This window comes from Nicotiana tomentosiformis, chromosome 3, assembly GCF_000390325.3.
Source record: "Nicotiana tomentosiformis chromosome 3, ASM39032v3, whole genome shotgun sequence".
NCBI lineage: Eukaryota > Viridiplantae > Streptophyta > Magnoliopsida > Solanales > Solanaceae > Nicotiana > Nicotiana tomentosiformis.
The window spans coordinates 30,026,130-30,037,824 of NC_090814.1; the positions used below are offsets into that span (position 1 = coordinate 30,026,130).

Genomic DNA, 11,695 nt, shown 5'->3' on the forward strand with positions numbered 1-11,695 from the left:
GAGATTAATTAGAAATTTATGTATAAAATAATTAAGTGTGAACTTTGGATAATTACTAGGGGACAAATATCCACGTGTGAGTGTGGAAATTTGGCAGCAAATTGCCATCTCTTCATGACCTTAAGAAGGTGGTGGCATCATTTAAAGAGATGTCCAACTTTATCTCATTTTGGTGGAAAGATGCTATTAAGCCTTATGACTACAAAATGAAAAGGGCTTCAGCAAATTGAATTGCTCTCTAAATTCACAAAATGAAATTGAGGCTTATGACTACATGTTACTACGGTTGGAATTCAAGACTTCATAATGAATCATTTACATAGGCTTATGGCAACGTAATTCACTTCAAGAAAAGTCATGTAAGATTTTGATCAAATTCATTTAAGAAAGATGTCATACAGATTTGCTTTGGCAAAGTGAATTGCTTCAACAAAATTCAAGCAAAGATTTCTTAGCATCTTAGCAACGTGAGATTTTGCAATTTTAAGAAAGTATGTTGTAATCTTTCTCAAGAACATCAAACGGATTTTTCCCTACTTCGATCTGCCGTTACGTGTTGTCGCAATTGACGTGTGTTAGAAGGATTGTTAAGAAAATCGGCTCAGGTATGTTAAGGCTATCCTTTCTCTCTTTTTGGCATGATCAATACGATACAAATGAAACGAGCAAATGCACAATTTCCATAACTGACTCTATTCATAGAAGTACTAGGGGTGTCTATATTGTTGATTCCCCATGTGAATTATTATTATATCTTCTGTTCATGGGTCTCAGAAAAATACGTATTTGATAAAGTTTATCCGAAAGGCATATTGATTTTATGACATTACGAGAAATCTTATTAACGTATTTCTTATGCATTTCATGCATTTATACATGTACATTGACCCATGACCAGATGGCGTTATATACGCGTATATTATATGTATATAGGATATGGAAAAAGGTTACGGCGTTATATACGCACCACCACCTGATCAGCTGGTATACGTTGATGAATTGCCCACAGTGGCCGAGATGATATAATGGGATGCCCTCAGAGGCTTGATGATGTTATGAACGCATATACCTAAGCATGGTATGATATTATACGCATATGCATGACATTGTAAATATTAATGTTTCACCGAGCAACTCAGACTTACATGTCGAGTCTTTTATCATGTCTATTATTTACTGATTTTCTTTCCTTACATACTCGGTACATTATTTGTACTAACGTCCCTTTTACCTGGTTACGCTGCGTTTCATGCCCGCAGGTCCTGATAGACAGGTTGAGAGTCCTCCAAGTAGGCTATAAGCTCAGCGGAAGGTGTTGGTGCGCTCCATTTGCTCCAGAGTTTCTTATGTGGTCAGTATGATTAGGACATATACTGATTAGTATGGCAGGGCCCTGTCCCGACCTTTATGACAGTTATGTACTCTTAGAGGCTTGTAGTCATATGTCGTGTACGTGAAAGATTGTACGGCCTTGTCGGCCTATGTTTTGAGTTTATAAATGATCATGTTGACCTATTAGGCCCGTATGTCACGTGTATATGATGATGTAATAAGAAAGATACGTTACGTTGGTACTCGGTTGAGTTAGGTACCGGGTGCCCGTCGCGGCCCAACGGTTTGGGTCGTGACAGCATATACACTCGTCATCTTATATATACACCGCCCCAACACATGTAGCTTGTAGTAAATAGACCCAATCACAACCTAATTCTCTCAAATCAAGGTTAACCAAGACCTCCGCTTTTTGGAACAAATCAACAACCCAAGACCGCTTTCCCGTTAAAACAAGCCTCCATACAACTCGAATCTAGTCATCTAATACTCAAATAAGTCAAAACAAGCTTTAGAAACCCTCCTAATACTAAAAAGGTTCGATCTCTAACATATTTGGAAAAGTCAACAAAAAGTCAACATGGGCCCACTTGGTTGAAATCTAAAATCAAGACCAAATCCCGATTACCTTCATCCCTGTCCAAATATGTGATTTGTTTCGAGATTTGACCTCAAATCGAGGTCTAAATCTCTAAAATTTATTATCTTAAGTTACTATGCAAAAACCATATTTCTGATCTATAAAATCCTAGATTTAGGGATGAAAATCGATGGGGAATAATGGAAATTAATCAAAATAAAGCTAAAATCACTAACCTTTGAATTTGGGAAGAAAATCCTCTCGAATCGCCTCCTAACGAAGTCCAGGTCTCAAAAATAGAACAAAATGAGCTAATATCGGAACCTTTACCTTTTTACCCAACTGCAATTATCGTAATTGCGCAGCTCGCAAATGCGAGCAGTAGTCGCAAATGCGAAGGAGTCCCCTAGCCACTAAAGTCGCAATTACGACAAGGACTTCGCAATTGCGAGTGTTGCAAATGCGATTCCAGCTTCGCAATTGCGAACTGACCTCCCCTCCCTAGACCTCGAAAATGTGAGTTAGCATTTGCAAAGCTGGTTATTGCAAATGCAATGACTACGGCACCAGCAATGACAAACTCATCAAATACCGAAATCAATCTAAAACTCACTTGAGCCTCGTAGGCTCCATTCCAAACATCCATACAAGTATATAAACCTCACATGAACTCCTCGTAATCTCAAAACATTAAAAAAAATTAAAACTAAGAATCAAGCATCAAAGCTCAAAGATTCAAATGTTCATGAACTCAAATTTCTAACTTTCAACGATAAGCGCCAAAATGGCCTCGAGTCACCCAGGACACAAACCAAACATATGTGCAAGTCCAAAATCATTATACGAACCTACTAACATCCTCAAAATACCAATCTGAGGTCGTTTACCAAGAATGTTGGCCATGGTCAAATCCAACAACTTAAAAATCTAGAATGAAGATATTTTTGTTAAAACGCATCTAAACTTTTCGGGAATCAAAATGAACCATGCACACAAGTCATAAAATATCAAACGAAACTATTCAAGGTCTCAAACAACAAAACGGAAAGCTAGAGCTCAAAATGACCTATCAGGCCATTACATTCTCCATCTTTAAAAAAACATTCGTCCTTGAACGGATAGAGAAATGCACCTACATTGGTGAAAAGATGTGGATATCTACTCCTCATATTAGAATCGGACTACCCCAGTAGCCTTCTCAGTCGGTTTCCTTTTCCAAAGCACCTTCACGGAAGAAATATTCTTAGATCTCAACTTTCAAACCTGCCGATCTACAATAGCTACTGGCTCTTCTTTATAAGTCAAATTCTCATCAAGTTGCACCGTGCTGAAGTCCAATACATGTCTACCCCTGCTAGGTTGGGAGGCAAAGCAAGCCTATAAGCAACCTCCGCAACTCTTTCTAACACCTTAAATGGACCAATAAACCTTGGGTTCAACTTACCTTTCTTCCTAAATCTCATCACACCCTTCATAGGCAAAACTTTTAAAAGTACCTTCTCGTCATCCATAAAATCCACATCACGGACCTTCTTGACCACATAACTCTTCTACCTACTATGCGCTGTCCGAAGATGATCATGATTCAACTTTACATTCTCTAAAGAAACACGAACCAATTCTATACCCAACATTCTAGCCTCATCGGGCTCAAACCAATCAATAGGAGAACGACATAGCCTACCATATAAAGCCTCATACGTCACCATATGAATGTTGGACTGATAGTTAGTATTGTACCCAAAATCCACCAATGGTAGGAACTGATCCTAATGGCCTCAAAAATCAATAACACGTTCCCTCAACATATCCACAAGAATTTGACCATCCATCTGCGGATGAAATGCAGTGTTGAGATCCACCTGCATGCCCATCTCTCTCTGAACCGCTCTCCAAAAGTGTGATGTGAACTGAGTACCACGGTTTAAAATGATACAAATAGGCACACCATGCGAACAAACAATTTCTCGGATGTAGATCTAAGCTAACCTTTCTGAAGTGTAAGAAGTCATCACCGGAATAAAATGCACTGACTTAGTCAACCTGTCCACAATGACCCAAATAGCATCAAACGTCTTCAAAGTCCTTGTTAATCTTACCTCAAAGTTCATAGCAATGCGCTCCCACTTCTATTTCGCTATAACCAATCTCTGAGTCAAACCACCTAGTTTCTTATGTTCATACTTCATTTACTGGCAATTCAAACACCGTGAAACATGCCCAATAATGTCTTTCTTCATTTTTTGCCACCAATAATGCTGCTTTAGGTCATGATACATCTTCGTGACACCTGGATGAATAGAATACCGCAAACTATGAGCCTCCTGGAGAATCAACTCCCTCAATCCATCAACATTCAAAATATAAATCCGTCCTTGAAGTTGCATAACACCATTATCTCTAATCTCAACCTTCTTCGCGCCACATCTTGTCCATCAACAACAATAATTGAGGATCATCAAATTGGTGAGCCTTGATGCACGACAACAAAGACGAATGCATCACAACACAAGCAAGAACTCTACTCGGCTTAGAAATATCCAATCTCATAAATCTGTTAGCCAAATCCTAAACATCCATAGCCAATGGCCTCTCCTCAGCTAGAATAAAGGCCAAACTATCCATACTCTCCACCTTTCTATTCAAGGCATCATCTACCACATTTGCCTTCCCCGGATGATACAAGAAAGTGATATCATAGTCTTTCAACAACTTCAACCACCTCCACTACTTCAAATTCAAATCCTTCAGCTTGAACAAGTGTTGTAGACTCCGATAATCAGTGTAGACCTCAACTGACATGCCATACAAATAGTGCCTCCAAATCTTGAGCGCGTTCACAATAGCTGCCAACTCCAAATCATGAACGGGATAGTTCTTCTCATGGGTCTTCAATTTACGATACGCTTAGGCAATCATCCATTCATCCTGCATCAAAACTCTACCAAGCCCAATGCATGAAGCACCACGATACACGGTATAAGGCCCCGAATTTGTAGGTGACACCAACACTAGAGGCATGATCAAAGAAACCTTGAGCTTCTGATAGCTCTCCTCTCACTCGTTATAATATTTAAAAGGAACACCTTTCTAAGTCAACTTGGTCAATGGAGCTGTATTAGATGAGAATCCCTCAACAAAGCGACCATAGTAGCCTACTGTAATGACCCTGCTGGTCGTTTTGAGATTTAGTATTTTGTTCAGCAGTTTGAGACCTTGAGTAGCTTCATATGATGTATTATAACTTGCGTATATAGTTGGTTTTGGTGTTCGTAGGGTTCAGAATTTATTTGGTAGAATAATTCTCAATTTGGAAGCTTAAATTAGAAGAGTTGATCAATGTTTGACTTTTGAGTAAACGACCTCGGAATAGGGATTTGATGGTTTCAATAGGTTTGTATGGTGATTTCATACTTGTGCGTGTGTTGTTATTTGGAGGTTCCTAGTAGATTTTGGCCTTATTTATCGGAAGTTGGCAAGTTGAGGAATTAGAGAGTTCATGAGATTGACCGGTAGTTGACTTTGGTGTTATCGAGCTTGGATTGGTGATTCGAGACTTCCTAGAGGTCCATTTAGTTGATTGGAACTTGTTTGTAAATTTTGGTTGAGATCCAGAATGTCTAAGTATGATTCGTACGAGTTCAACAAAGTTAGAATGTTTAGAAGTTAAGAGAATAATTTTGATCTTAGATTCACAATTTTGATATTATTTGTGGTATTTTGGGCCTTTGGATAAGTTTGAAATATGTATATGGACTTGTTTTCATATCCGAACAAGGTCCCGAGAGGCTCGGATGAGTTTCAGAATGGTTTTGGATCATATTAAGCCACTTTGAGGTTGTTGGTTTTCTATTGTTCAGGCATGCATCGCGATCATGATGTGTTGCATGGGATCGCAGAGTAGATTTTGAAGTAGTTGGGTTTTTGTCATTGCGTTCACCAATATGATGACGCGATCACGAAAGGTGGAGGGTTTGGTCTACACGTTCGCATGCACTAGTACGTGTTCGCGTAGAGGATGAGGCTGGCTGAGATTGTTGTTTGCATTTGCGGATCGCATGGCGCATTCGCGATTGAGGCAAAGCTGGAGAGCTCCGCATTCGCGTAGGTTAGGTCGTGATCGCGGAGGCTTATTGGGGCAGCTGCATTTTTGTGCTTCGTAATCGCAAAGCTTTTGACAGGGATCGCAAAAGGTTCACCTGAAACAGATATTTAAGTTGCTATTTTCAAGTCTTTGCCCATTATTTCACATTTTGAGTCCTATACTTCGAGAATAGGAGGATTTGAAGAGCAATTTCACTACTACCTTGGAGGTAAGTAATTTTAACTTGGATTTAGTTTTATATATTGATTACCCATGGATTTCTACACCTAAAACTTAATATTTTGAAAGGAAATATGGGGTTTTTGCATACACTTAAAGAGAGTATATTTTAGAGTTTTGGCCATCGATTTGGACTCGAATTTGATAACTAATTATATACTTGGACTCGAAAGGTTATGGGTCATCGAATATTTGTATTGGTTTCGGATTTCGGGCACGCGGACCCGGATTGACATTTTTGAAATTCTTCAAAGGTCGAAGCTTTATGGATTGGGATTGCTTCCTATGGCATTGTTTGACTTTCTTGGATAATATTTGGCTTGGATTTGCGTGATTGGAGGGCTAGAGCGATATTTTACTGCGGTTTGTGATTGAAGCTAGCCTGGGAAGAGGTAAGTCTCTTGGCTAACCTTATTAAGAGAGAAAACCCTTAGGATTTGACTTGATTTCTATTCGTTTAAGGTATTGGGGTAGTGTATATACGTGGTGGCGAGCGTATATGCACTTACCAAGTTTATATCATGGCCGGGGAAGAATTGAGATACTTTATGCCTTGTTTTGACTATGTGATTTGATTCATGATTTATTTGACTTATGTGACTATGTTGCTCTCTTATTCATGTTAGAAATCATGCCTAGTTTTATGATAATTTACAAAGGCATGGGAACTTATCCTTGATATGTTGAAATGCTTAACTTGACCGTAGTCACACAAAGATTTCATGAGCGCATATCCGTATAATTTTTATTAAGTCATTGTGCATTTTTTATCTGAAATTCTTGAGTATATGCATACATTTTGAATAGGGATACTTGATTTGGACTGAGAACTTTGACACGAAAGGTAAAGCATGCAGGTGAGATACAGTTATGTCACATTGGACATGATGATCAGATATTGATTTATGAGGGATTGCTATTATACCCCTCTTTGCGCTTGGATTTTGTACCATCCCTCCGGAGTCAGGTGATTACCCATGTTACTTTGGGCCCTGTGAGCGTGGTCAGTACATAGATTTATACCGGGTCGATACATGAATTTTGTATCGGGTTACTCTGATACATGGATTTTGTATCGGGGTGCATGGATCTTGTATCGGATACATGGATCTTGTACCAATTTGAGCATGCATGCACCTTCTTGATAATTTTAGCAGAATTCATTTAAATGCTAACTGTTTCATGCTATATATACATGCAGTTAGGAGCCTCGACTCCGTTGATTGAAGCATGCCAACTTTACTTGCCATACTTGAGCAACGTTATGATTATCTATCGAATTGGAAAAGCATGTTTTATGTCTTATGGCTGTTTTATATCGTGATACCTTTTGATTATAAGGATATTTACTGTTCCAGCTCTAGGCTTGTTATTATTTTTATGTTCTAAGTATTTGATGCATCTAGCCTCACCACTACTTCTTCGAGGTTAGAGTTGATACTTACTGGGTACCGGCTGTGATGTACTTATACTACGCTTTTTTGTGCAGCTTATTGCGGTACCCTTTGAGCTGAGTAGGAGTGTGTTATTGGAGACTTCATGGTGAGCTGTTATATTGTTTCGATTTGTAGCATATGGAGTCCCAGTCCTTATTTATCTCTTGTTCATTTTCTTTCTCACGGTCAGTTGTGATCATGTACAGTGTTTTAAAAGGCGTGGGCGTAAGGCGAGGCATTTTACATATGTCTCGGCGAGGCGTAAGCCCCATAAGTATTTAATTTTTAATATTTTATAAAATAATATAATGACAGTAAATATTTATAAACATGTAAAATTGCATAAAAATTGAAGATATGTGGAATATATATATATATGTGTGTGTGTGTATGTGTGTGTGTGTGCTCCATCCCCACAAAAAACTAGTTAAAATAATCTATTATACGCAACTTACAAGTACAATTAACTTGAGTCTAAAAGAATAAAGTTTTCTACATAGAGGAACAAAAATGATGATTAACCAGCAATTTGAACTTTGAACTTGTTGTTATGAAGGAGAATAGAGTTCTCTTTGTATTTGTAAAAAAAATTAAATATTCGTTACTTTTGGAAGATATTAGCAGACAAGATGAAGAATTGAGAAAGACCATGAATTAGGGCTTCAATCAATAAAAAAGGTTTTGACTTTTAAATTTAATACTTTTGAATTCCTTTTTAAACCTTTTGAGTAATTACCAAACTGACTTTTGAGAATTTGGGGTATTATATAAAGGACTTATTCAACAAATTTTGTTTTAATTTGAAAAAGTCTCTCGGGCTTACTCCTCACTAAAAAAATGCGCCTCGCACGCCTCGAACGCCCGAGTGTACACCCTGAATTGTTGGGCGTACGCCTCTTGAGACTTTCGCCCCACACCATCGCCCCGTGGTGTTTTTGGTACGCCTCGCCCCAAAACGCCATTTAAAACACTGATCAAGTATTCAGACTTGTACATATTCAGTAGTTGCTCGTGTATTTGTGTCATCTAGGTCTGGGAGTTGTACTGTTTTGGTCGTGTTTAGACCATGTTATACTTATATCAGATGTTTTACTCCTTTAAGCGTATTCCTGCGTTTATCATGATATAACTCTATTACTTAAAGAAAATTGGTCTTTATTCTGTTGAATGTGAATTAGCTTGCTTAGCAAGTACGGCTAGGCACCATCACGGCCTAATGTGGGATTTTGGGTCGTGACACCTACCAAACCCAAGAAACTACGGATCTTTGTTGCTAATGCAGGTCTAGGCCAATTCTGAACCGCCTCAATCTTCTTAGGATCAACCTTGATACCATCACTAGACACGACATGACCCAGGAATGAACTGAGTCCAACCAGAACTCACTCTTCAAAAACTTGGCATAAAGCTGACGATCCCTCAAAGTCTGTAGTACAACCCCCAAGTGTTGCTCATGCTCCTCTCTACTACAAGAGTAAACCAGAATATCATCAATGAACACAATCACAAAACAATCCAAATAAGGCTTGAACACTCGGTTCATCAAATCCATGAAACTAAATGATATCACCAAGAACTCATAATGACCATAATGGATACTAAAAGTTGTCTTATGGACATCCAAAGCTCTAATCTTCACTTGATGACAGCCAGATCTCACATAAATCTTGGAGAACACCTTGGCACCTTGAAGCTGGTCAAACAAATCATCAATTTGATACAATGAATACTTGTTCTTGATTGTAACCTCGTTCAACTATCGATAATTAATGCACGTCGTCATAGAACCATTTTTCTTCTTTACAAAAAACACGGGTACACCTCAAGGAGAAACATTCAATCTAATGAACCCCTTATCAAGCAAATCCTATAACTGTTCCTTCAAATCCTTCAACTCCCAGCTGGAGCCATACTGTATGGTGGGATAGAAATGGGCTGAGTGCCTGGGACCAAGACAATACAAAAGTAAATATCCCTTTCGGGTGGCATGCCTGGTAAATCTGCATAAAATACCTCTGAAAACTCTCACAACCGGTACTAAATCCATAGAAGGAACCTCCATACTAGAATCTCGAATGTAAGCCAAATACGCTAAACACCCTTTTCTAACCATGCACTGAGCCTTCAGAAATGAAATTACCATACTCGTATAATGGCCAAGGGCCCCTCTCCACTTCAATATAGGAAACCCTAAAACAGTCTTGGCGTGAAAATCTAAGATAGCGTGATATGACAACAACCAATCCATACCCAAAATAACCTCAAAATCCACCATATCCAATAACAAGAGATCAATTATAGTATCAAAACCCTTAATAGTAACAACACAAGACTGGTACACCCAATCAACTACTATAGAATCCCTAAACGGTACAGACATTACAGGAATATCAAGAGAATCACACGACATACTTAAGTGCTATGCAAAATATGAGACACATATAAATAAGTAGAACCTGGACCAAACAACACTGAAGCATCTCTATGACACATTGAGATAATACATGTGATAACTGCATCAGACGACTACGCCTCGGGCCTACTAGGAAATGCATAACAATAGGGTTCAACCTACCAGCCTATCATCTACCTCTATAATGACCTCTACCTGGATAGCCTCTACCTCTAGATGCCTAACCCCTACCCCTAGTTGGTTGGGCGAGTGGTGTAGTAACTGGTGCCGGAATCATAGCACGAGTATCCTGTTGTGGCATACCACTCTACGACCTAGGACAAAACCTCGGGACATGGCTCAAATCCCCATGCGCATAGCAACCCCTCTACTAACGTGGTTGTTGAACCTATAGCTCTCCCTTGACTACCCAAATGACTACTATAGTAACTCTGTATCATAGGTGCACTGAGTGGTGGCTGCTCAAAATGAGGTCCATAAGCACCATGGCTACCTAAAGTACCGCTAAAAATCCGAAGTGCTAATTGAACTAACCGAATAGCATCACCTCTACCAAAATGACCCTTGCCTCCAGTCGAGGAACCATTGAAACCACCAAAATGATGAGGCCTCTTATCAGACGTCGCCTCACTCCCCTAGCCACGAATGAGCTTGCTCCTCCTAGCAATCTCAATTGTTTGAGTGAATGAAGTCTCTGTCTCATCCTCTTTCTCCATGTAAAGTCTAATACCAAAAGCAAGTCCTTATATGAACTCCGCACCTTCTTCCTCTTAGTAGGGATAAAGATAGCTGCATAACGAGACAAAACAGCAAAACCCCATCTCATACCGGATGACTGTCATACCACCCTACTGAAGAACTCAAACTAACTGCGTAGATCATCTCTCTGAGTGAGCGGGATAAACTTCTCCAAAAAAGGTTGTGAAAATTGAGCCTAAGTAAGAGGAAGTGACCATGTTGGTCTGCTCATCTCATACGTCTGTCACAATCTCTTGGCTGAACCCTGCATCTGAAAAATAGTAAAGTCCACTCAATCGGACTCAATCAGTCCCAAATTGCGCAAAAACTCATGACATCGATCCAAAAACTCCTAGGCATCATCTGAAGGCGCACCACTGAAATGAAGAGGAAATAACTTCTGAAACCTATTCATCATCTTCAGCTCATCAGTGACCAACTTGGCACCCCTAACCTCCAAATCCTCAATCCACCCCTGGTTGGGGATAAGGGGGCATGTCATGTAGTGTCCACCTCACCCAAATGACAGTGTCACGTAGGATTGAGCATCCACCTTAGACAGTCTTAACGGAGGATGGATATATTTAAACTATTATTGTAACATCGAGGATATTTTTGGACGAATAGTATAACGGTGATATGATTGATCCTTTTCGCATATTAAAAGAGGAAATTTGGCCCTTTTCCCTCCAAGAAATTGTAGTGACTAATGATATGCAAGTCTCTGACCAAAGGTTAACCACCACAAACTAAAATAAAAGATAATGGGAATGAAGTGTTCTAACATAAAAAAGATATTGAGCCGAAATTAACACGCCAGCTAATTGACTACAATACCCTTTAGACAAAACGATACAATTGGTGTGAGATCT

The 11,695-nt window shown here is 39.2% G+C and overlaps 1 long non-coding RNA gene across 1 annotated transcript; it reads left to right on the forward strand.

Annotated features, from left to right (window-relative positions):
- The first annotated feature begins 770 nt into the window (after positions 1–770).
- Positions 771–1,526, forward strand: LOC138908727 (uncharacterized). The gene is made up of 2 exons (XR_011415126.1): positions 771–1,078; positions 1,260–1,526. It is a non-coding gene; the product is annotated as an uncharacterized lncRNA (long non-coding RNA).
- Positions 1,527–11,695: the final 10,169 nt, after the last annotated feature.